The 23,223-nt window shown below is 41.9% G+C and overlaps 1 protein-coding gene across 1 annotated transcript in view; it reads left to right on the forward strand.

Moving 5' to 3' along the window:
- Positions 1-23,223, forward strand: part of LOC105489040 (coiled-coil domain containing 170) — a 137,393-nt gene that overhangs the window by 6,413 nt on the left and 107,757 nt on the right. The window lies entirely within an intron of this gene.

Below are 23,223 nucleotides of genomic sequence, written 5' to 3' on the forward strand. Positions count from 1 at the left end.
TTTAATAGATTTACCTCAGTTGTATACGTCGTTACCATTAGGGGAGGTTGGTTAGAGGGCATATAGAAACTCTGTTTTGTTTTGTAACTTTTTTGGAATTCTAAAATTATTTCAGAATAAAAAGTCTCAAAAAATAAACGATAACCAGTTAATCCGTTTACACATATCTAACTTCATTTTAACTTTAACATTTAATTTCTTTTGGTATTATCTACTCTTTTACCACCTGGCTTTAGAGATGAGATAAAATCTTCAAAGAACACGTAGGAGAGAGCTTTTTGAATGCCAGAGTCACTTTTTCTTTGCATATTTTAAAGAGACTGCTTGTGTATTTACTTACTGTTACCAAATATAATGTGTAGTGTATTTCAAACAATAGTGAATACTCCTTGGTTTGTACTTGAGTTAAGTTGACTAATAATTATAAAGAGTTTTTTCCATGTTCAAGGACAACTTGATTTTTTTTTTTTTTTTGAAAAAGGGAGTAACATTTGCTGAGCCAGGAATTATTTATGCTATGTTCTTTTACCCAAGGTTTCTTTATTTCTTTGTTTTGCTTCCAACTTTCTTTCCTTTGAAATTGGTGCTTTGGTGGCTTTGATCTAAGGCAGAGAAGTTCAAAGGCATTGCTGAGGCAGACCAGTAGCACCTCATTCTTTCTCTTATTGATACCAGCACAGCTATTGCTGATAGCTTATATATCTGCATGTTCAGATATTGCTTATAAAAATAACTGTCTAAACCAGGCATGGTGGCCCATACCTGTAATCCCAGCAACTCAGGATATTGAGGCTGGAGGATCGCTTGAGCCCAAGAGTTTTGAGATTGCAGTGAGCCATGATCGCGCCACTGCACTCCAGGCTGTGTGCAGAGCAAGACTTTGACTCTAAAAATAATAATGGCAATAATAATTAGTAAATGATCAATCAATAAATATCTGAGTTCCCTTATTAGTGCCATAAGGAATGGGTCAGTCTCATAAAAATAAATATCTGAATTATATTTCTGAGTAACTGAAATGACTTCCTTTTCATTGACTGAATTTCCCTTATGCTTTTCCTCTTGAATCTTCCTTATTAGTGTCATATAAAAATGCATTTTTCAGCATATTAAGGCCATCGTAGTCTAACCTCAATGTCTGTGCAAGAAGGAACAATTTTAAGACATGACTATAATTGTCACATTTCCCTAAGTCTTTTCTACTTCAGACTAAAAGAAATGGATAGTTGAACACTGAAAAGGAACTCTTGTTGAAATCTTATGAGTGTTTGGAGTAAGCAAAAACGAAAACTCAGGAGGAAATGGGAACCATAAATATTCTGCTTAGTGAATCATACATTATATTAGTCACCCATTTGACAAACACTTATTGAGTCTTAGGCACTCTGTTAGGCACTGAAGATAAAGAACTTTTTCCCTGACCAACAATAAAATAAGTGCCCATTTTCAAGCGGATGCTCTTTTAGATACGGTACCCCTCTCATAAAAGTTATATCCGCAGCCGGGTGCGGTGGCTCATGCCTGTCATCCCAGCACTTTGGGAGTCCGAGGCGGGCGGATCACGAGGTCAGGAGATCGAGACCATCCTGGCGAACACGGTGAAACCGCGTCTCTACTAAAAAGTACAAAAAAACTAGCCGGGCGAGGTGGCGGGCGCCTGTAGTCCCAGCTACTGAGGAGGCTGAGGCAGGAGAATGGCGTGAACCCGGGAGGCGGAGCTTGCAGTGAGCTGAGATCGCGCCACTGCACTCCAGCCTGGGCGACAGAGCGAGACTCCATCTCACAAAAAAAAAAAAAAAAAAAAAAAAAAAGTTATATCCTAGTGGGAGACATAGATTTTTAAAAAGTAAACAAATAGGCCGGGCGCGGAGGCTCATGCCTGTAATCCCAGCACTCTGGGAGGCCGAGGCAGGTGGATCACGAGGTCAGGAGATCGAGACCATCCTGGCTAACACAGTGAAACCCCGTCTCTACTAAAAATACAAAAAAAATTAGCCGGGCGAGGTGGCGGCCACCTGTAGTCCCAGCTAGTCGGAGGCTGAGGCAGGAGAATGGCGTGAACCCGGGAGGCGGAGCTTGCAGTGAGCCGAGATCGCGCCACTGCACTCCAGCCTGGGAGACAGAGCCAGACTCTGTCTTAAAAAAAAAAAAAGAAAAAAGTAAACAAATAGATAAACAAGGTAATTTTAGAGAGTGTTAAGTCTTTTGAAAAGAAAATAAAGCAGAATAACAGAATGGAGATGGAATGAGGTGAAAGGTGAGGTCTAGTCTGGGTAGGGTGGGGAGGGTTGGCCCTCTAAGGAGATAACATGCTGAATTGGAATATTCTTAGAAACAGCAAGAGTGGTGCCAGGCCCTTGGGTGGGAATGAGCTTGATGTGTTTATTTTATTTTTATTTTTATTTTTTTGAGAGGGAGGCTTGCTCTTGTCACCCAAGCTGCTGCTGTGCAGTGGTGCGATCTCAGCTCACTGCAACCTCCGCCTTCCACGTTCAAGTGATTCTCCTGCCTCAGCCTCCCGAGTAGCTGGGGTTACAGGTGTGCACCACCACACCCAGCAAATTTTTGTATTGTTACTAGAAATGGGGTTTCACCATGTCGTCCAGGCTGGTTTTGAACTCCCGACCTCAGGTGATCCACCTGCCCCAGTCTCCCAAAGTGCTGGGATTACAAGGGTGAGCCACTGCACCCGGCGATGTGTTTAGAAAGAGTGCAGTTTGTGGAATGTTCCTCGATTTGGGTATATCTAATGTTCCCTCATGATTAGATTCAAGTTAATCATTTGGGGCATTTTTGGCAATTGGATAAGAGGTGTTGTGTTGTTCTCAGTGCATTGCAGATGGAACCTCATGCCAGAAGACAAAATAAAAGGCTGCAAAACTGTTCCAGATTCAATAGACTAAAGAAACTTGGCACATGTAATGCATTTATTGTTTCTCTAAGGAACATTATTGAGATAATTGGTGAATAATACAGTGTCATTGTTAAATTTCTTGAATTTGACAATTGTATGAAGAGGAATGTCCTTGTTCTTAGAAAATACAAGCGGAAGTGTTTAGGGGTAAAGGGCCATAGTGTCTGCAAATCGCTCACAAATGATTCAGCAATCATACTGTAATATACACATAGAGAAAGGAATAAATCAAATGTAGCACACTGTTCTCACAATTGGTTAATCAAAGTGAAACATACTTGAGTTCATTGGATTATTCTTGCAACTTTTCTGTAGGATTGAAATAAAAATTTTAAAAAATTATGTGCCGGGCAACAAATGGAGTTACAAAGTAGAAGTCAATGTTTCCCTGTTTCTAACTGTGGAGCTTACAGTTGAGTCAGGTAAATAATAATTGATAATAAATAAAAATTTTAAAAAGGAAGAAGGCAAGCATGGCTAGAGTAAATATATGGTCTCAGAGAAGAACCTAGAGGGACAGACACAGTGAACAAACATAATTACACAGGGTGCTCTAGTAGACCAGGGAGGGACGAGGGAAAGGAGGTTTTGCTGAGGTTACTGGGGCAATGGTGGTGGTGGTCAGGGGGTGATGCTGACCTTGACATGCCATCAGGACATGTAAATGATGGTCACTAGATGGCTGGAAATGTCAATCTCTAGTTAGAGATGCAGATTTGGGAGCCATTAGATACTGGAAGTGGCTGAGATCGCAGAAGGGCATGAAGTAACCCAGTGAGAATGTCCCACTCTCATGAGGAGACAGCGTCGAGGACAGAACACAGCAAATATCAAGTTGTGAGTGGGTGAAGGAAGTGAGCTGCAGTAGTGACTGAGCGGAGGGCCAGAGAAGTGGGAAAAAGGAGAGACGCTTGGAAGAGAGTGGGGGCATGAGAGTAAGGAGGATTCCCCAGCAGTAAGTGATTTGTGTGTCAAAGGCCAAAAAGGAGGTCAAGTCAGGTAGGGAGTGAAAAAGTGTTACCTGGACTTGGAGGCCTGCGGAGCCGCCCTCTGGCCCCCTCGGCACTTCTCTTAGTCTTTGTCATTTATTCTACTCCCGGGATATGTACTGCCTGCAGACCTTCTCTGAGAGGCTCCCGTCTCAGTGGCCTGCGTACTAGGAAGCCAGGAACCAGCTGGAGTGTTTATGCCCACCATGCATCCAGGTCCCAAGAGGGCAGCCAGCATCTCAGCACTGGTCCTGCCTCCCCTTTCCCCCTGTGTTGGTGGCACACATTCCCTTTCAGGTGGGAAAATGGGTCTCCATATGGATTGTTCTCCACTCTAGGATTAAAAGCAAGGATTCTTGTGCTGTGACTCCTCTAGGCTTTGCTATTGATATGCAAAGTCATGCTTTTGAAAATTTAAATCATTCTTCTGTTCCAGAAAGTCCACTTCTTAAAAATCAAGAACTCAAGGCTGGTCATGGTGGCTCATGCTTTTAATCCTAGCAGTTTGGGAGGCCAAGGCAGGAGGCTGTCTTGAAGCCAGGAGTTTGAGACCAGCCTGAGCAACATAGTGAGACCCCATCTCTATAAAAAAATTAAACAAACAAACAAACAAACAGCGGGCATGGTGGCGTGTGTCTGTAGTTCCAGCTACTCAGGAGGTTGGGGCAGGAGGATACCTTGAGCACAGGAGTTCAAGGCTGCAGTGAGCTATGATTTGTACCATTTCACTCCAGCCTGGGTGATAGAGTGAGATGCTGTCTCTAAAAAATAAATAGAGAAATAAAAGAATTCTGTAGTTCTGGAAATCTTCCAGTGTTGGCCTAAGCTATATCCTCCTGGACCCACCAGCAATATCTACCCACAAAATATACCTCCAAGTAATAGAATGAGTTGACTTATCACGTGGATTTATTTAGAATTGACAATTAGAATTTTAGAGAATAATTGCCAAAAAATGATTATGGTTTTGACCATATTGGCTGTTAAGTGTTTCTTTCTGATAGTAATTACCAACTATTTAATGTCTGGTTCACGATTTTAAACCATGCCATTTGAATAGAGATCAATGCCTGTGCTTCTATTCATGAAGGCAAATGGGCAGACTGACATTTACCTAACAGTGAAATGAAAATATTCGGATTTATTCAAACTTACAAAGATAGATTTATTCAAGATGCAGGTGATACAGTTTCATTTCACATCATTTTGACCTGGAGACAGTTTATTCCTTCTCCAATCCTGGAAGGGATATTTGCATGAAGATTTTTGTAACCTTGTGTAATGGTCTGGTATCAACCTTAAGACCACAGTCTTTTGGAAACACAAGATGTGATGGTTTATTTTATGTATTGCTGGGAAGTTTTTTTGGTTTTGTTTGTTTGTTTGTTTTTAGATGAGATTAACATTTAAATCAATAGACTGAAACTAAAGTAGATGGTCCTCTGTAATGTGGGTGGGCCTCATCCAAGCTGTTGAAGGCCTGAAGAGAAAAGACTAAGATTTCCCAAGGAATAGGGAATTCTGCCTCCAGACTCCCTTTGGACTTGAGCTGCAACATCAGTTCTTTCCTGGGTCTCCAGGCTGCTGGCCTGTCCTTCAGATTTCCAACTTGCCATTCCCCACAATCTTGTAAACTAGTTCCTTAAAATGAATCTTGCTCTATGTACATACACATCCTACTGGTTCTGTTTCTGTGGAGAATTCTGACTAATATACAGGGGAACTTCACTGTGAGTCCTTCCATGCTTGAGGGGTTTGTTGAAATGAGGAGATCTGGAGCCCACACAGAGGGCAGGGTATAGCTAGGCCAACAGGTACTTGACACACAGACCCAAAGGTGAATAATGGACAGCAGGATGCTGGGAAGAGCCTGTTGTAGCCCCTGCCCAATTTCCTAGAGAGACAGGGCTAACCAATCCAGCAGTGCTCACGGTAGCCTACCATTCTTTTAAGGATCCATGAGAATGTTCTATTTTTTTTTTAATCAGTAGAGAAAAAAAATGAGCTTTGAAGTTGAAAAAATTACAGATGGTCCCCAACTTATGATGGTTCAACTTAGGATTCTTTCAACTTTACCATGGGTTTATGAGGATACAACCCCATTGTAAGTTCAGGAGGGTCTGTGTTTTGATACATAGTATTTTGATATATTCATCTTTAAACTAATGTAGTCACAAAAAATTATTCTTAATATCTTCTATGGAACAGGGGACCCATGAAGGCAAAAGTATATAGGGCCCACAAAAATTATAAGGCAGCCCTGTAGGGAGATGAAACTGTGTGTAGAAACATTGTGTAGAAAACATTGATAAATACTGGCCAGGTGCAGTGGCTCATGCCTGCAATCTCAGCACTTTGGGAGGCCGAGGTGGATAGATCATGAGGTCAAGAGATCAAGATCATCCTGGCCAACATGGTGAAACCCTGTCTCTACTAAAAATACAAAAATTAGCTGGATGTGGTGGCGTGCGCCTGTAATCCCAGCTACGCGGGAGGCTGAGGCAGGAGAATTGCTTGAACCCGGGAGTTGGAGGTTGCAGTGAGCGGAGATCATGCCACTGTACTCCAGCCTGATGACAGAGCGAGACTCCATCTCAAAATAAAAAAAAGAAAGAAAGAAAGAAAAAGAAAATAAAACATTGATAAATATTAACAATAGAAGAGTTACTGATAGATAATGGAAAATTCAGTCTTAAAGTTGTTTGCTCCTTCTCCTATAGGTTGATATGAAACTGATGAGTATTGAAATGACATCCAACAGTCTTCAGTCTCCCTAGTTACACAATTTTGTGGCACTAAAGCATTGCTCTTTTGGAAGATGGGATTAACTATATTTCAAGTCTATTTAAGGGAAATATTCCTGAGGAGATAATTTAAATCAATAGCTTATTAAGGTTTGAAGCACACCACTCAACATCTGAGATAAAATATTATGTATGCCTAACCCAGTGGCTCACGCCTATAATCCCAGCACTTTGGGAGGCCGAGGCAGATGGATCACCTGAGGTCAGGAGTTCGAGACTAGCCTGGCCAACATGGTGAAACCCTGCCTCTCTTAAAAATACAAAATTAGCCAGGCGTAGTGGAGGTTGCCTGTCGTTCCAGCTACTGGGGAGGCTGAGGCAGGAGGATTGCTTGAACCCAGGAGGTAGAGGTTGCAGCGAGCAGAGATCATGCCATTGTGCTACAGCCTAGGTGACAAGAGCAAAACTCCATCTCAAAAAAACCAAAAAACAAAAAACAAAATCAGGTGGGAGTGGTGGCATGCGCCTGTAATCCCAGCCACTCAGGAGGCTGAGGCATGAGAATTGCTTGAACCCAGGAGTTAGAGGTTGCAGTGAGCTGAGATCGCACCACTGCACTCCAGCCTGGGTGACAGAGTGAGACTCTGTCTCAAATAAATAAATAAGTAAATAAATAGGCTGGGCATGGTGGCTCATGCCTACAATCCCAGCAATTTGGAAGGGCGAAACGAGTAGATCACCTGAGGTCAGGAGTTCGAGACCAGCCTGACCAACATGGAGAAATCCCATTTCTACTAAAAATACAAAATTAGCCGGGCGTGGTGGTGCATGCCTATAATCCCAGCTACTCGGGAGGCTGAGGCAAGAGAATCACTTGAACCCGGGAGGTGGAGGTTGTAGTGAGCTGGATCATGCCATTGCACTCCAGCCTGGGCAATAAGAGTGAAACTGTCTCAAAAAAAAAATAAAATAAAATAAAAAATAAAAAATAAAAAAAATAAATAAACATTGTATCTTAGAAAAGTTTTCACTTTAAAATAAAAAGTATCAAGTATCTTATAATAAGTGAAGTGAAAAAAATCCCATTTTGGAAGAGTTCTAAAATCTTTAACATGTGGGAAGATCTTTCTTTCTCCCCCTCTTTCTCTCTCTCTGTCTTGTCTGTCTGTCTATCTATCTATCTATCTATCTATCTATCTATCTATCTATCTATCTATCTATCTATGATAATGATGAATAAAGAGTGTCTCATCTGGTTGTCAACAGGGACTTTTGATTCCACCATTCCTTTCTCAGGGGCTATTCCATATGTGACACTGTTCCCAAATTTGTATTCATTATTCTTGACAGTTATACCCAATACCTCCTATGGAGATAGATCCCATGTAAATGCTAAAAAACGGCTAGTTGCTTAAAATAGGACCTGAAGTTAATTAATTTGCCTGTGACTTTCTTTGAGTCCAGCCTAAGAAATTATCTTACTAACTTGAACAGATATTTTTAAGCTTCATAGAACTTTATATTAAACTAAATTATAGCTCTGAAATCAACAAGATCCAATCTGTACATTTATGAATGTGTACAGTTATGAACATGGAAGAATGCATCTTCCAAAAAGTGGTTAGAGATTTATGAATTAATTAAAATTAAATTAATTATTTGAGTTAACATGACTTATGGAAATGCAAGTCATCGTTACAACAGTCTTAGAGACAGCAATATCAAGTGTCAGAAAATCATTCAATTTAGGGAAAGGTGATCATTTCAACTTTTAGCCAGGCATATATGGGACAATAACATTGTGAGTAAGAAGCCGGGCATGGTGGTTCACGCCTGTAACCCCAGCACTTTGGGAGGCCGAGGCAGCCGGATCATGAGGTCAGGAGTTCGAGACCAGCCTGGCCAACATAGTGAAACCCCGTCTCTACTAAAAATACAAAAATTAGCCAGGCATGGTGGTGCACACCTGTAATCCCAGCTACTTGGGAGGCTGAAGTAGGAGAATCGCTTGAACCTGGCAGGTGGAGGTTGTGGTAAGCAGAGATCGCACCACTGCACTCCAGCCTGGGCAACAGAACGAGACTCCATCTCAAAAACAAACAAACAAACCCACAAAACAAACAACAACAACAAAAAACATTGTGAGTAAGAGCATGGGCTTTGAAGTCAGAAAGTCTTGGTTTGAATTCTCACTGCATCATTTTGTTCATTCATTCTTCAAATATTTACTGATACTCAGTCAATGAGGCTACAGTGATGAACCAGACAGCCATTCTTCTCTCTCTGTGGTAGAAAAAGAGTTTCAGAGAAAAATTTCACATTTATGCTAATTCTAGAAATGAGTTATTTATTAGAGTAAAAACTGAAGGAAAAGGCCAAACAAAGCATTTTAGTGTTTTCGGACTAACAAGTGAATTTAAATGTCATATATCAGTGAGGTTACAGAATAAAGATACTGAAGTCAGAAGGGTGTGTTAATATAATTTCCCATAATGTACATCTGGCATGCAAAAAAAAAAAAAAACCCTTGAGATTAAGATTAGATATTGCAAAGGAGGTGATAATGAGCTTTTAAAGATAGAATGAGTTAAAGAAATAATTGCAAATAATTGCAAACTTATTAGTCAAATATTAAGGTTTATAATTTTATAAGTAAGTTTTTTTGTTTGTTTGTTTGTTTTGTTTAATAGAGTCTTGTTTTGTCACCCAGGCTGGAGTGCAGTGGCACAACCTCAGCTCACTGCAACCTCCACCTCCTGGGTTTAAGCAATTCTCCTGCCTCAGCCTCCTGAGTAGCTGGGATTACAGGTGCCTGCCACCATGCCTGGTTAATTTTTGTATTTTTAGTAGAGATGGGGTTTCACTATGTTGGCCAGGCTGGACTCGAACTCCTGACCTCAGGTGATCCACCTGCCTTGGCCTCCCAAAGTGCTGGGATTTCAGGCGTGAGCCACCGCACCCAGCTTCAAGGTAAGTATTTTATAGGTGTTTTATATTTTTGTCCTTACCTAATAAGATGTGGATGAATAATTCATGGCTTTGCCTCTCCAGTGTATCTTGGTCAACTGCCTACTACACTTTCCAGTTCTTCTAAAACTCACTATCTTTGCTTCTAAGGTTTTGTCTAGCCCGGGCTAGACAAAAATAGGGGGTTTATAATTTCCTAGTTTTATAAGACATCGTGAAATTCCATCTATACTTGTTCTAGGGGACTATTCTTTGCAATAGTAAGGTGTTATTATAATTAAGTTCAGCCAGGTTTTTTTTTTTCTTTTTTTTGAGACGGAGTCTCGCTCTGTCGCCCAGGCTGGAGTGCAGTGGCGCGACCTCGGCTCACTGCAAGCTCCGCCTCCCGGGTTCACGCCATTCTCCTGCCTCAGCCTCCCGAGTAGCTGGGACTACAGGCGCCCGCCACCATGCCCGGCTAATTTTTTGTATTTTTTAGTAGAGACGGGGTTTCACCGTGTTAGCCAGGATGGTCTCGATCTCCTGACCTCGTGATCTGCCCGTCGCGGCCTCCCAAAGTGCTGAGATTACAGGCTTGAGCCACCGCGCCCATCAGCCAGGTATTTTTATCTTTGACACGCTAACCCTAGAAAGTGACCAGAGGGAAGAAGCCTTTCTATGTTTGTCTATTTATCTTCCTATCCATGTGCTCATTCATTTATCCATCCATTAATTTATTTAACAAACATTAAATGTATATTCACTCACTAGATATTTATGGGGTGTTTATTATCTGCTAGGAAATGTGGTTGGTGCTAAGGATAAAAATATAATTGATTTCTAGGTTCTGCCTTCAACTATACAACGTTGTAGCTGAACCATTCATTCATTTATTAATGTCCAACATACATTTCATGAGTGCATACTATCTGCCAGGCACTGTTGCAGACGCAGTACTGGAAAACGGAGGGCCTGCTCTCGTGGAGCTTACATTCTAGTAGGTAGACATAAAACACAAGATGATTTATGAGAGGTCCAAGAAGATAAGATTTGAATTTTTATCTCAATCTTAATTTACATTTTTGTGTATGTTTGGTAATGTGCATAATATGTACAGTAGTATATGTATATCTTTTTTATTTTTGAGACAGGGTCTCAGTCTCTGTCACCCAGACTGTACTATGGTGGCACAATCAGAGCTCATTGCAGCCTCGATTTCCTGGGCTTGAGCAATCTCCCACCTCAGCCTCCTGAGTAGCTTGCTGGGACCACAGGCACACTACCATGCCTGGCTAATTTTTAAATTTTTGTAGAGATGGGGTCTCACTATGTTGTCAGGCTAGTCTCAGACTCCTGAGCATAAGCAGTCCTCTTATCTCAACCTCCCAATGTGCTAGGATTACAGGGGTAAGCCAATGTGCCCAGGAGTATACCTTTTTTTTTTTCTTTGAGACAGAGTCTAGCTCTGTTGCCCAGGCTGGAGTATAGCGGCATAATTTAGGCTCACTGCAGCCTCTGCCTCCTGGGTTCAAGCCATTCTTCTGCCTCAGCCTCCCGAGTAGCTGGGACTATAGATGTGTGCCACCACACCTGGTTAATTTTTGTATTTTTGGTAGAGACGAGGTTTCACCATGTTGGCCAGCCTGGTCTTGATCTCCTGACTTCTAGCGATCTATGGGCCTTGGCCTCCCAAACTGGTGGGATTACAGGCATCGCCACTGCGCCCGGACCCAGTAGTATATCACTTTAAAACAAACAAATATTTAAATTTGTTCGTAGACTCATACTGATAGCTCGTAGACAAAAACATTTACAAACTCCAGGGTAAAAGCATGGGTGTTAAGATCAGAGACTTGTGGGTTTGAATCCAGGTTCTGCTTTACTCATTGCCTGTGGGTCCTTGGGTAAGTCCGAGTTCCTCATCCTTTCTAAGAACTGTTGTAAGGGTTGAGTGCAATAATGTTAGTAAAGTGCTTATCTGTATATACCAAGTCCTTAAAAAAAGGATGAGTAATGTTACTACTATTATTATTCTTTGTGTGATAAATATTATAATACAGTTATTATTTTATTATTAAATAAATATTTATTTTTATATGTTATTATTAAATAAATATATTATTTAATATAATAATAAATATATTATTTATTTAATAATAACATAAAAATATTTATAATTTTATTTAAATAACAAATTTATTATTTATTAATAAATAATATTATTAATATTATTTGTTATATATTTTGTATATGTAATATGTAATATGTATAAAACATGTAATATTTCATTTATAAATAATTCATTTATAATTATTAATAAATTATCAAATTATTTATTTATGATTTATTTATAATTCATTTATAGTTACTTATTAATAATAATTATTAATAAATATATTATTTATTATTTATTTAAATATTTTATTATTAAATAAATATTATATTATTGTTAAATAATATAATAAAATATTACAACACCTCTTAAAAGGTATATAGAAATATTGAGAAGGAACTGATTAAGCAGTGACCCTTAAAGTCATGAACCTTATCGTATATAATTGGTGGGAGTGTAAATTGGTGCTATTTTATATGCAATATGTATCAAAACAATTTTTATTCCCTTTGACTCAGTTGTTTCTTTTCCAGAGAAACAACTTTCCTCATCCTAAGGAAACAGAATTATAACAGATTTATAATAGTGACCAATTAGAAAGAGAACGAAAAGTCCAATTGTGGGAGAGTAGTCAACTGAAAATACAGCTTTATGATGGAATATTGTGCAGCTGTTAACATTTTAAAAGAACACTTGGGGAGATATTAATATTAAACGTAGAAAACAGGTTGTAAAATTGTAGTTACAGTATAACCCCAATTATATTTTTAAAAAATACATGATATATTTGTATTAGAAAAACACTATAAAGAAATGCATTGGCAAGGCATGGTGGCTTACGCCTGTAATCCCAGCACTTTGGGATGCCAAGGCGGGCAGATCACTTGAGGTCAGGAGTTCGAGACCAGCCTGGCCAACATGGTGAAACCCTGTCTCTAGTGAAAATACAAAAACTAGCTGGGCATGGTGGTGCACACCTGTAGTTACAGCTACTGGGGAGGATGAGGCAGGAAAATTGCTTGAGCCCGGGAGGCAGAGGTTGCCATGAGCTGAGATTCTGCCACTGCACTCCAGCCTGGACAATAGAGTGAGAGAGGCTCCATCTTAAAAAAAAAAAAAAAAAAAAAAATCGGGCACCATGGCTCATGCCTGTAATCCCAGCACTTTGGGAGGCTGAGGCAGGTGAATCATGTGAGGTCAGGAGTTCAAGACCAGCCTGGCCAAGATGGTGAAAACCCTGTCTCTACTAAAAATACAAAAATTATTTGGGCAGTAGTGGCATGCGCCTGTAATCCCACCTACTCCGGAGTCTGAGGTAGGAGAATCCCTTGAGCCTGGCGGGTGGAGGTTGCGGTGAGCCAAAATCATGGCACTGCACTCCAGTCTGGGTGACAGAATGAGACCCTGTCTCCGGAAAAAAAAAAAAAAAAAAAAAAAAGAAATGCATCAAAATACAATAGAGTTATCTCTGGTAGGACTGTGTGTGCCATTCATTTTTTTCATCGATTAGACAATCGCAGAAATATTAACCAATATAAATAAAGCAAGATGGACATGTGTGTAGGAGTGGTAACTGGGATAAAAAGAAATTTTGACCAGCCTGGACAACATGGTGAAACTCTGTCTCTAAAAAATTACAAAAATTAGGCCGGGCGTGGTGGCTCACGCCTGTAATCCCAGCACTTTGGGAGGCCGAGGTGGGCGGATCACAAGGTCAGGAGATCGAGACCATGGTGAAACCCCGTCTCTACTAAAAATAGAAAAAATTAGCCGGGCGCAGGGGCGGGTGCCTGTGGTCCCAGCTGCTCGGGAGGCTGAGGCAGGAGAATGGCGTGAACCCGGGAGGCGGAGCTTGCAGTGAGCTGAGATTGCGCCACTGCACTCCAGCCTGGGCGACAGAGCGAGACTCCGTCTCAAAAAAAAAAAAAAAAAAAAAAAAAAAAAAATTACAAAAATTAGCTGGGTGTGGTGGCACGTGCTTATAGTCCCAGCTACCTGGGAGGTGGAGGTAAGACGATCGCTTGAGACTGGGAGGTCAAGGCTGCAGTGAGCCATGAGCATGCCACTGCACTGTAGCCTGGATGATAGAGTGAAATCCTGGAAAGAAAGGAAGGAAGGAAGGAAGGAAGGAAGGAAGGAAGGAGGAAGGAAGGAAGGAAGGAAGGAAGGAAGGAAGGAAGGAAGGAAGGAAGGAAGGAAGGAAGGAAGGAAGGAAGAAGAAAGAAAGAAAGAAAGAAAGAAAGAAAGAAAGAAAGAAAGAAAGAAAGAAAGAAAGAAAAGGAAGAAAGAAAGAAAGAAAAGGAAGAAAGGAAGAAAGGAAGAAAGGAAAGAAAGAAAGAAGGAAAGAAAAAGAAAGGAGGGAGGGAGGGAGGGAAGGAAGGAAGGAAGGAAAAGAGGAAGAAAGGAAGGGAGGGAGGGAGGGAGGGAGGGAGGAAGGAAGGAAGGAAGGAAGGAAGGAAGGAAGGAAGGAAGGAAGGAAGGAAGGGAAATTATGCCTAGGGATCCTAGGAAGCCTTCACAAAAACACCTGTTCCAACTCTTGAATGGGGCCCAGACTTTTGCCCAGTGGAGAAGCAGCTTGTGAAGGAAGAGGAAGAACCCAGATGGTGAAACAGCTATGAAAGCTCTGTGGCATGCCGAAACAAATTTAATTTTTCCATGTGACTGGAGGTCAGGCTAGATATTGGGCACTGGGGAAGAAACCCTGGGGATGTGGGTTTTGGCTGATAGAGAAGAGACTCACATACCTTAAGGAGTTTATTCCTTACCTTGTCTATCATGGGCAGCTTTGTAGGTGGGGAGAGATGGATCAGGTCTGCATTTCAGAGTGGCTACTTTGTGGCAGCATAAAGGTTAGGTCGGCACAAAGTGAGACGGAAAGGAGAACAGTGAGGAGCCTCTTGCTTCTGTCTCCATTCTTTTTGGATGAAGCCTTGGCACAACCATTCATTTCCAGTCTAATATTGAAATGCCTTTGCCTTATTACATCAGCTTAGGCTATGTGACTTTTGAAAGCTTGGTAGGCTGGTGTCAGATAAATGAGGCCTTTGCACTCATTCACCTGGTCTCTGCAAGAAACTGGATCAAGGTGATGAGGAATGCACTCTTAATACCTGAACAAGAGGTCTTGGAAATTGTGTTTCTTATATTAACTAAATAAATGCAGTCAATGCTATTATAAAGGATTGGCTGAAGAATATGTATTTCATTCATTCTATGCTCTACTTCAAAATTATCCTTGAAATGCAAGAACCTGGGAGAGATGTCTACTTGGACTGCATTGTTTGGACCCTGTTTTAGGGATTGGCATTACACCATTGGATTTGTAAATCAAAAAGTATCTGAGACAAGTCTCCATCAATTTATTTATTTATTTATTGAGATGGAGTCTCGCTTAGCCACCCAGACTGGAGTGCAGTGGTGTGATCTCGGCTCGCTGCAACCTCTGCCTCCCAGGTTCAAGCGATTCTCCTGCCTCAGCTTCCTGAGTAGCTGGGACTACAGGTGCACACCACCACACCCAGCTAATTTTTGTATTTTTAGTAGAGACAGGGTTTCACCATGTTGGCCAGTCTGGTCTGGAACTCCTAACCTCAGGTGATCTGCCTGCCTCCCAAAGTGCTGGGATTGCAGGTGTGAGCCACTGCGCCAGTAGGAAGGCCCAGGTTCTTGTTATGTAGATGATGTCTCTGTAGCAGGCTTCAGAGACAATGGATGGTAAATGTCTTCTTATCAGACCCTAAAAGGTGCTAGACTCTCCTGAAAAGACCTAATAAAGGAAAGAGATTCTTTACAGAATGTACATTTCCTCCACAAGAGACAGCTTTGCAGGGCCATTTAAAAATATGACAAAGAAGGTGGGGCACAGTGGCTCATGCCTGTAATCCCAACTGTTTGGGAGTCTGAGGCAGGAGGATCATGAGGTCAAGAGACAGAGACTATCCTGGCCAACATGGTGAAACCCTGTCTCTACTAAAAATACAAAAATTAGCTGGGTATGGTGGCACTTGCCTGTAGTCCCAGCTACTTGGGAAGCTGAGGCAGGAGAATCACTTGAACCCAGCAGGTGGAGATTGCAGTGAGCTGAGATGGCACCACTGCACTTCAGTCTGGTGACAGACTGAGACTCTGTCTCAAAAAAAAAAAAAAAAAGACAAATATATTTTCAGGTAAAATACTTTGATATCTTTCAGGGCTGTTATCTGTCATGTAATGCTATACTAGAGTCAGGTTGGAGTTTGGTATCTTATTGCTACAGGAGTCTGTTCTGTCAATCTTAAGATCTCCATTTTAATGTTAATGTTGGTCAGTTGTGTCTGAATTCCAAAGGGAGAAGGGTATAATGAGGTATGTCGGGATCAAGGCCTGAACTAGTTTCAGGTTTACTTTGGAATGCCCTTGGCCAAGAGGAGGTCTCCATTCAGTCAGTTGGAAGGCTTGGAATGTTATTTTTAGTTTACAGATTGTTTTGTGGGTTTTGAAATTTGTCATGATTTCTCGTCATGAATGGGTGTGTTGTAACTGAGCAGGTTCTTTGCTTTACCATGAGGTCCTAGTAAATCATGTTGAAGTGGTGTTGTTGTCTGGGGTAAATACCCAGGGTTTGTCATCTCACACCAAGAAGATTAAGGACATGGACACACACGACCAGTGAGTTTAGGAGCAGAGGTTTAATAGGCAAAAGAAAGAGAAAGAAGAACAGCTCTCTCCCTTGCAAGAGAGAGGGGCTCCCGAAAGGGAAAAACTGGCCAGCTGCAGACTGTACCAGATTTTATAGGCAGGCTTGAGGAGGCAGTGTCTGATTTACGTAAGGCCCAGAGATTGGTTCGACCAGGTGTGATGTTTACGTAGTGCGTGGGGAAGGCTGGTGGTCCCACCCTAATCTTATTAGGCAAATAGGGTCTTTGCCTGGCTGGTGCCATATTGTCTTCTCCATACTGTGCACATAGTTTGGCAAAAAGAAGTGAAGATGAACATGCCTAGTCCCAGGAAGCCATTTCCTTTTGGCACAACTGCCGACATTCACCCGTGTAAGCTTCCAGCATGCTTGTCTTTGCCTGCAGCTTGATTTTACAGGCTGCTCTTTGTTAGAAAAGAAAATGATTTTGGGGCTGGGTACGGTGGCTCACGCCTATAATCCCAGCACTTTGGGAGGCCTAGGTAGATGGATACCTGAGGTCGGGAGTTGGAGACCAGCCTGACCAACGTGGATAAACTGTCTCTACTAAAAATACAAAATTAGCCGAGTGTGGTGGGGCATGCCTGTAATCCCATCTACTTGGGAGGCTGAGGCAGGAGAATTGCTTCAATCTGGGAGGTGGAGGTTGCAGTGAGCTGAGATCGCACCATTGCACTCCAGCCTGGGTAACAAGAGGGAAACTCCATCTCAAAAAACAAGAAACAAAAGAAAATTATTTTGGAACTGCTTTTCATTAAAAAGAAAACCTTACCGAGGACTCTCATACTCTCATACCCTTACTAATAATTTCTTCTTCTTTTTTTTTTTTTTGAGATGGAGTCTCGCACTGTCGCTCAGGCTGGAGTGCAGTGGCTCGATCTCTGCTCACTGCAACCTCTGCCTCCCGGGTTCAAGCAATTCTGCTGCCTCAGTCTCCTGAGTAGCTGAGATTACTGGCACCCACCACCACACCCGGCTAATTTTTTTTTTTTTGGTCTTTTTAGAAGAGACGGGGTTTCACCATGTTGGTCAGGCTGGTCTCGAACCCTTGACCTCGTGATCTGCCTGCTTCGTCCTCCCAAACTGCTGAGATTACAGGCGTGAGCCACCGCGCCTGGCCACTAATAATTTTTTCTTAACTCCTGTATCAATGTGACTCATATCTGTCAGCATGGAAGGGCCAAGTCAAGCTGTGGTCCACCTCTATTAAGTGTACAATACTCACAGCATGTATATAATACTCCTGTGCTTCCTCTTATTTTTTCTTCCTTCAATTTTTCTTTACTGCCATTTACTTCCTTTTTTTTTTTTTCTTTCTTTCTTGTTTTCACACTGGGTAAGAAATAGCCCTTAAGCTTTGGATGAAAATTAAAGGAATTCTCTAAAATCCAGGCCTTTTGCAAACAGTAAAGATTATATGAAACACTAGCTAGGTGGGGCCTTGCCTTCAGTTTGTGGTCTTGCCATGGTACAGAAGCATGTCCCAGAAGAGCCACAGAGTCCAGAAGAAGGCAACCTTTCTCCTTTGGACTTGTGGTTATGGAACACATCCACGTTTTTTAGTTTGTTAATGCTTCTGGGTGGACCAGGCTGAGATGGAGTGTTGCAGGCTATCTTTCCTAGTGTGGGAATATCTGTGCACTTTCTAAGCCAGCCCATCTCCAGGGGGTGGGATCTTGGAGAAATCAGCCAGCTCCAGGGGCTGAGGGGATTTGGTTTAGCAGATGAGAATGGGATGAGACTGTCAAGTCAATCACATGGGAGGACTAGGATGTTAGTAGAGAAAGCACCCATTTGGTACCAGGAAGGAGTCCCAATCCAGACCCCAAGAGAGGGTTCTTGGATCTTGTGCAAGAAAGAATTTGGGATGAGTTCACAGAGTAAAGTGAAAGCAAGTTTATTAATAAAGTAAGGGAATAAAAGGGTGGCTACTCCATAGGCAGAGCAGCCTCGAGGGCTGCTGTCTGGCTATTTTTATAGTTATTTCTTGATTATATGCTAAACAAGGGGTGTATTATTCATGAGTTTTCTAAGAAAGGGATATGAGGAATTCCCAGACCAGAGGGTTTCTCTTCTTTTTAGACCATACAGTGTAATATCCTGATGTTGCCATGACATTTGCAAATCGTTATGCTGCTGGTGGGAGTGTCTTTTAGCATACCAATGCATTATAATTAGCATATAAGGAGCAGTTAGGATGACCAGAGGTTACTTTCCTTGCCATCTTGGTTTTGGTGGGTTTTGGCCAGCTTCTTTATTGCATCCTGTTTTATCAGCAGGGTATTTGTGACTATACATTATGATCTCCTGTCTCATCCTGTGATAAAGAATGCTTAACCTCCGGAGATGCGGGTCTCAGCCTCATTTTACCCAGCCCGTATTCAAGATGGAACCACTCTGGTTCCAATGCCTCTGACACATTCATTCACTTAGTTCTACAAATAAGGATTGCATGTTTACATTGTGAGGTCCTGAGTAGGGGAGGGAGGAAGACATTGATTACTTATTAAAAATTAAACACACAGCTTATTCCTTCCCCTTATGCTAAGTGCCAGGAGGGAGAAACAGGGGTTGCTGTGAGAGGAGAGCTGACAGAGAGAAATACGGTCAGAGAAATATGGTCAGTGGGAGCTGTGATCGGCAAAGATGTACAGACACGGGACCCTGGGCAGACAAATAATGAAACCGCCTTTGCAAAATTATGACTGAGACAATGAAAGAGATCTAATCTAACCGATTCCATCTTGATTGTAACCTTTAAGCTGTCCTTGTTCTTTCCTGGGCGTAGGCTGAACTAATTTTGGGAAGCACTTAGTTTATAGTTTAAAACAAAGACGATAACAGCTCTTTCCCAAAACAAACCTCCTTCTTGCCTGGGGACTAGATTGCCTTTGTAGTACTAAGACATTAGCCAAAAGATTAGAAATTATGGTTAAGGAGTCATTGCAGCTGGAGGCTACAAGACTCTGACCCTCCCTAAACTGCTCCTAAGATCCATGCTTGAGATATTTTGCAGACCCGCACTTGATGGATCAGCTGGCATGACCCAGATCAATAAACTGGCTCATCTGATCTTGTGGCCCCCAGCTAGAAACTGACTCGGCACAAGAGGACAACTTCAACTTCCCATGATTTCATCTCCTACTTCACCAGTCAGCACTCCTGGCTCACTGGCTTCCCCCTATCCACCAAGTTATCCTTAAAAACTGATTACTCAAATCAGCTTGGGGAGACTGATTTGAGTAATAATAAAACTCCGATCTCCTGCACAGCCAGCTCTGCATGAATTAACTCTTTCTCTATTGCAATTCCCCTGTCTTGATAAATCAGCTCTATCTAGGCAGCAGGCAAGGTGAACCCATTGGGTGGTTACAAAAATGGCTTGAGAAGAGTTTTAAGTTGTAAATATTAGAAGAACGAGAGGATTACTATGAAGGTGTGTATGCTGTTCATTTGCTGATTTTGTTCATTGGCCTCTGATTCCTTCTTATCTTCCCCAGCTGCCTCCTGCTACTCTCTTTATTAAATTGAGGGTGAACTCTGGTTATAAAGGAGACAGTGGGTTCCATCTTTTGAAAGGATGGGATCCTAAACTGGAGTCTACCTATACCTGTCCTAAAAAGAGTGTTGGGGACACTCTTGTCATCCTAGTGATAAGTAATGAGGGTTGCTAAGCACTACAGTATAAGATTTGTAATCTATTTTTTGGAAAACAAAATTGTGAAAAAAATTATAAAAATCTAATTGTGGATCATTGTCTCATTGCAAGTATCAGAGGCATTCAAATCAAAGTAACTCTGTCTTGGATAGGGGCTGGGTAAAATGAGGCTGAGACCTACTGGGCCATATTCCTAGGAGGTTAGGCATTCTTAGTTAACAGGATATTTACAGTTAAGGGAACAAGTTAATAATGTTTTTTGAACAAACCCAGGACTTAACTGACCCAGGAAATAACAGACCAAGGAAATGTCCTGATGACCCACTGTCTTAAGAACAAAAGCATTCTTAGTTTAAGAGTAAGTTTCAGGCCGGGTGTAGTGGCTCACACCTATAATCCCAGAAGTTTGGGAGGCCGAGGTGGATGGATCACCTGAGGTCAGGAGTTCGAGATCAGCCTGGCCAACATGGTGAAACCCTGTCTCTAATAAAAATACAAAAAAAATTTGTTGGGCATGTTGGCATGTGCCTGTAATCCCAGCTACTCGGGAGGCTGAGGCAGGAGAATGGCCTGAACCTGGGAGGTGGAGGTTGCAGTGAGCCGAGATTGTGCCATTGCACTACAGCCTGGGTGACAGACTGAGACTCTGTCTAAAAAAAGAAAACAAAAAAATCATTGAATTATTGTTTTAGTCCTTGAAGACACTTAATATTTTGGCCAGAACACTGTTTATATTCCATTTATTTTAACAATGAATTTCCTGTCCCAAATGTAGTCAAAATGTGTACTTGCACAACAAAAGCTTTGCAAACACTGCTGTGTTACCAAACACTGCTGTGTTATCTGGCCAATGCACCACAATGCAGCAGACTCTTTGTGTGAGTTATTATCTGGAGTACTTTGTCTCAGGACCAAGAGAATTAAAGGGTGAGGTTGGAGCGAAAGTTTAATGAGCGAAAGGAGAAAGCTCTCTGCTGGGGAGAGGGGACCCAGAAGAGGGTTGGTGGTTTTCACAGTTTAATGCAAAGGCTTTTATAAGAAACTGATGAGGGCTGGGAATCTCATTTGCATAAGGTGTAAATTTCTGGTAGCTCCACCCTGATCTCCTAGTACACATGCAGGCCCTTAGCTTAAGTTACTCGATATTGCTTTGTTCTCCTTACTGTGCATGTGTTAGGGGATGGAATTTTCCATTGCGGTCATGGCTGGGCAAGCCCCCCTGTGCAAGTTCCCTTATCTGTGCCTGCAGGCTGCTCTTCAGTTTGCAAGAATTCATCCGAAGACCCATCCTAACTGTCTGCCTGACTCGTTTCTTCCTTTCTTCTCTCTCAGCTGGTATTCTGATTCTCCTTTTGACTTCTACTTTGACCATGCTGGGGTCCAAGTTCAGGATTTCCTGTGGCCTCTGTGGCCATTTATTGGCTGAATGTGAATTCTTTATGAATTCACAAGCAGCTTTCAGATTCTTGAAGCCTGCAGTGTATGAATATTAGGATGTAAAACTGAAAACCTAATAAATTGGACTTTTAAAACATGCTTTCAGTTGTCTTTTACTTAAGAAATTGATTTTAATACTAAAATTATAGTCACTTTTTCTTTAAAAATTGGAACATTAAAAATGAAGCTACACTTTCCTTTGACAACCACCTCTAATCTTGATCATCTTCTCCCATTGTTCAGAGGTCATTATGATATAAGTTTGGTGAGTGTCCTTCAGACCATTACAAATACTTTTTTTCATTTCATTTCATTGTGCCTATACAAATATTTTGTTTGGTATGTACTTTTAAGACATATATGGTATCAAACTGTTAGTTTTGTTCTCTAATTTACTTTATCTAAAAAACAGTATGTTTTTGTGATCTATTTATCTCCAAATAGATCCAAATGGATTTAGTCTGATTCTTTTAACTGCTTTGGAGTTTCCCATTTATGAATGTACTATATATGTCAGGCCTCTGAGCCCAAGCTAAGCCATCATATCCCCTGTGACCTGCACGTATACATCCAGATGGCCTGAAGCAACTGAAGAACCACAAAAGAAGTGAAAATAGCCAGGTTCTGCCTTAACTGATGACATTCCACCATTGAGATTTGTGCCTGCCCTGCACTAACCAATCAATTGACCTTATGACAATACACCCTCCCTGCCCTTGAGATAATGTACTTTGTGATAATACCCCACCCTTAAGAAGGTAGTCTGTAATATTTCCCTGCCCTTGAGAATGTACTTTGTAAGATCCACCCCCGCCTGCAAAAATTGCTGCTAACTCCATCGCCTATCCCAAACCTATAAGAACTAATGATAATCCCACCACCCTTTGCTGACTCCCTTTTGGGACTCAGCCTGCCTGCACCCAGGTGATTAAAAAGCTTTATTGCTCACACAAAGCCTGTTTGGTGGTCTCTTCATACGGACATGTGTGACATTTTGGTCCCGAAGATCCAGGACAGGGAAACTCCTTCGGGAGGCCAGTCCCCTGTTCTCGCCCTCACTCTGTGAGGAGATCCACGTACAACCTCGGGTCCTCAGACCATCAGCCCAAGGAACAGCTCACCAATTTCAAATCAGGTAAGCAGTCTTTTCACTCTCTTCTCCAGCCTCTCTCGCTACCTTTCAGTCTCTCTGTCCTTCCAGTTCTAGTTCTTTATCCTCTCTAGTAGAGACAAAGGAGACACATTTTATCTGTGGACCCAAAACTTTGGTGCCAGTCACGGACTCAGGAAGACAGCCTTCCCTTGGTGTTTAATCACTGCAGGGACACCTGCCTGATTATTCACCCACATTCCATTTGTATCTGATCACCACGGGGAATCCTGACTGATTATTCACCCACATTCCACTGGGGTCTGATCACCACGGGGAAGCCTGTCTGATTATTCACCCACATTCCATTGGTGTCTGATCACTGCGGGGATGCCTGCCTTGGTCATTCACCCACATTCCCTTGGTGGCAAGTCAATTGCGGGGATGCCTGCTTTGGATGATCACCAGCCCAGGGCGGCTCACCACCCCCTTCTCCGTGTCTCCAACTTCCACCCTCCATTCCCCCTTCTCCCTTAGCTTGTTTCTCAAGAACTTAAAACCTCTTCAACTCACACCTGACCTAAAACCTGAATGCCATATTTTCTTCTGCAATGCTGCTTGGCCCCAATACAAACTCGACAATAGTTTCAAATA

Source organism: Macaca nemestrina, chromosome 5 (assembly GCF_043159975.1).
Source record: "Macaca nemestrina isolate mMacNem1 chromosome 5, mMacNem.hap1, whole genome shotgun sequence".
In the NCBI taxonomy this organism is placed as follows: Eukaryota; Metazoa; Chordata; class Mammalia; order Primates; family Cercopithecidae; genus Macaca; species Macaca nemestrina.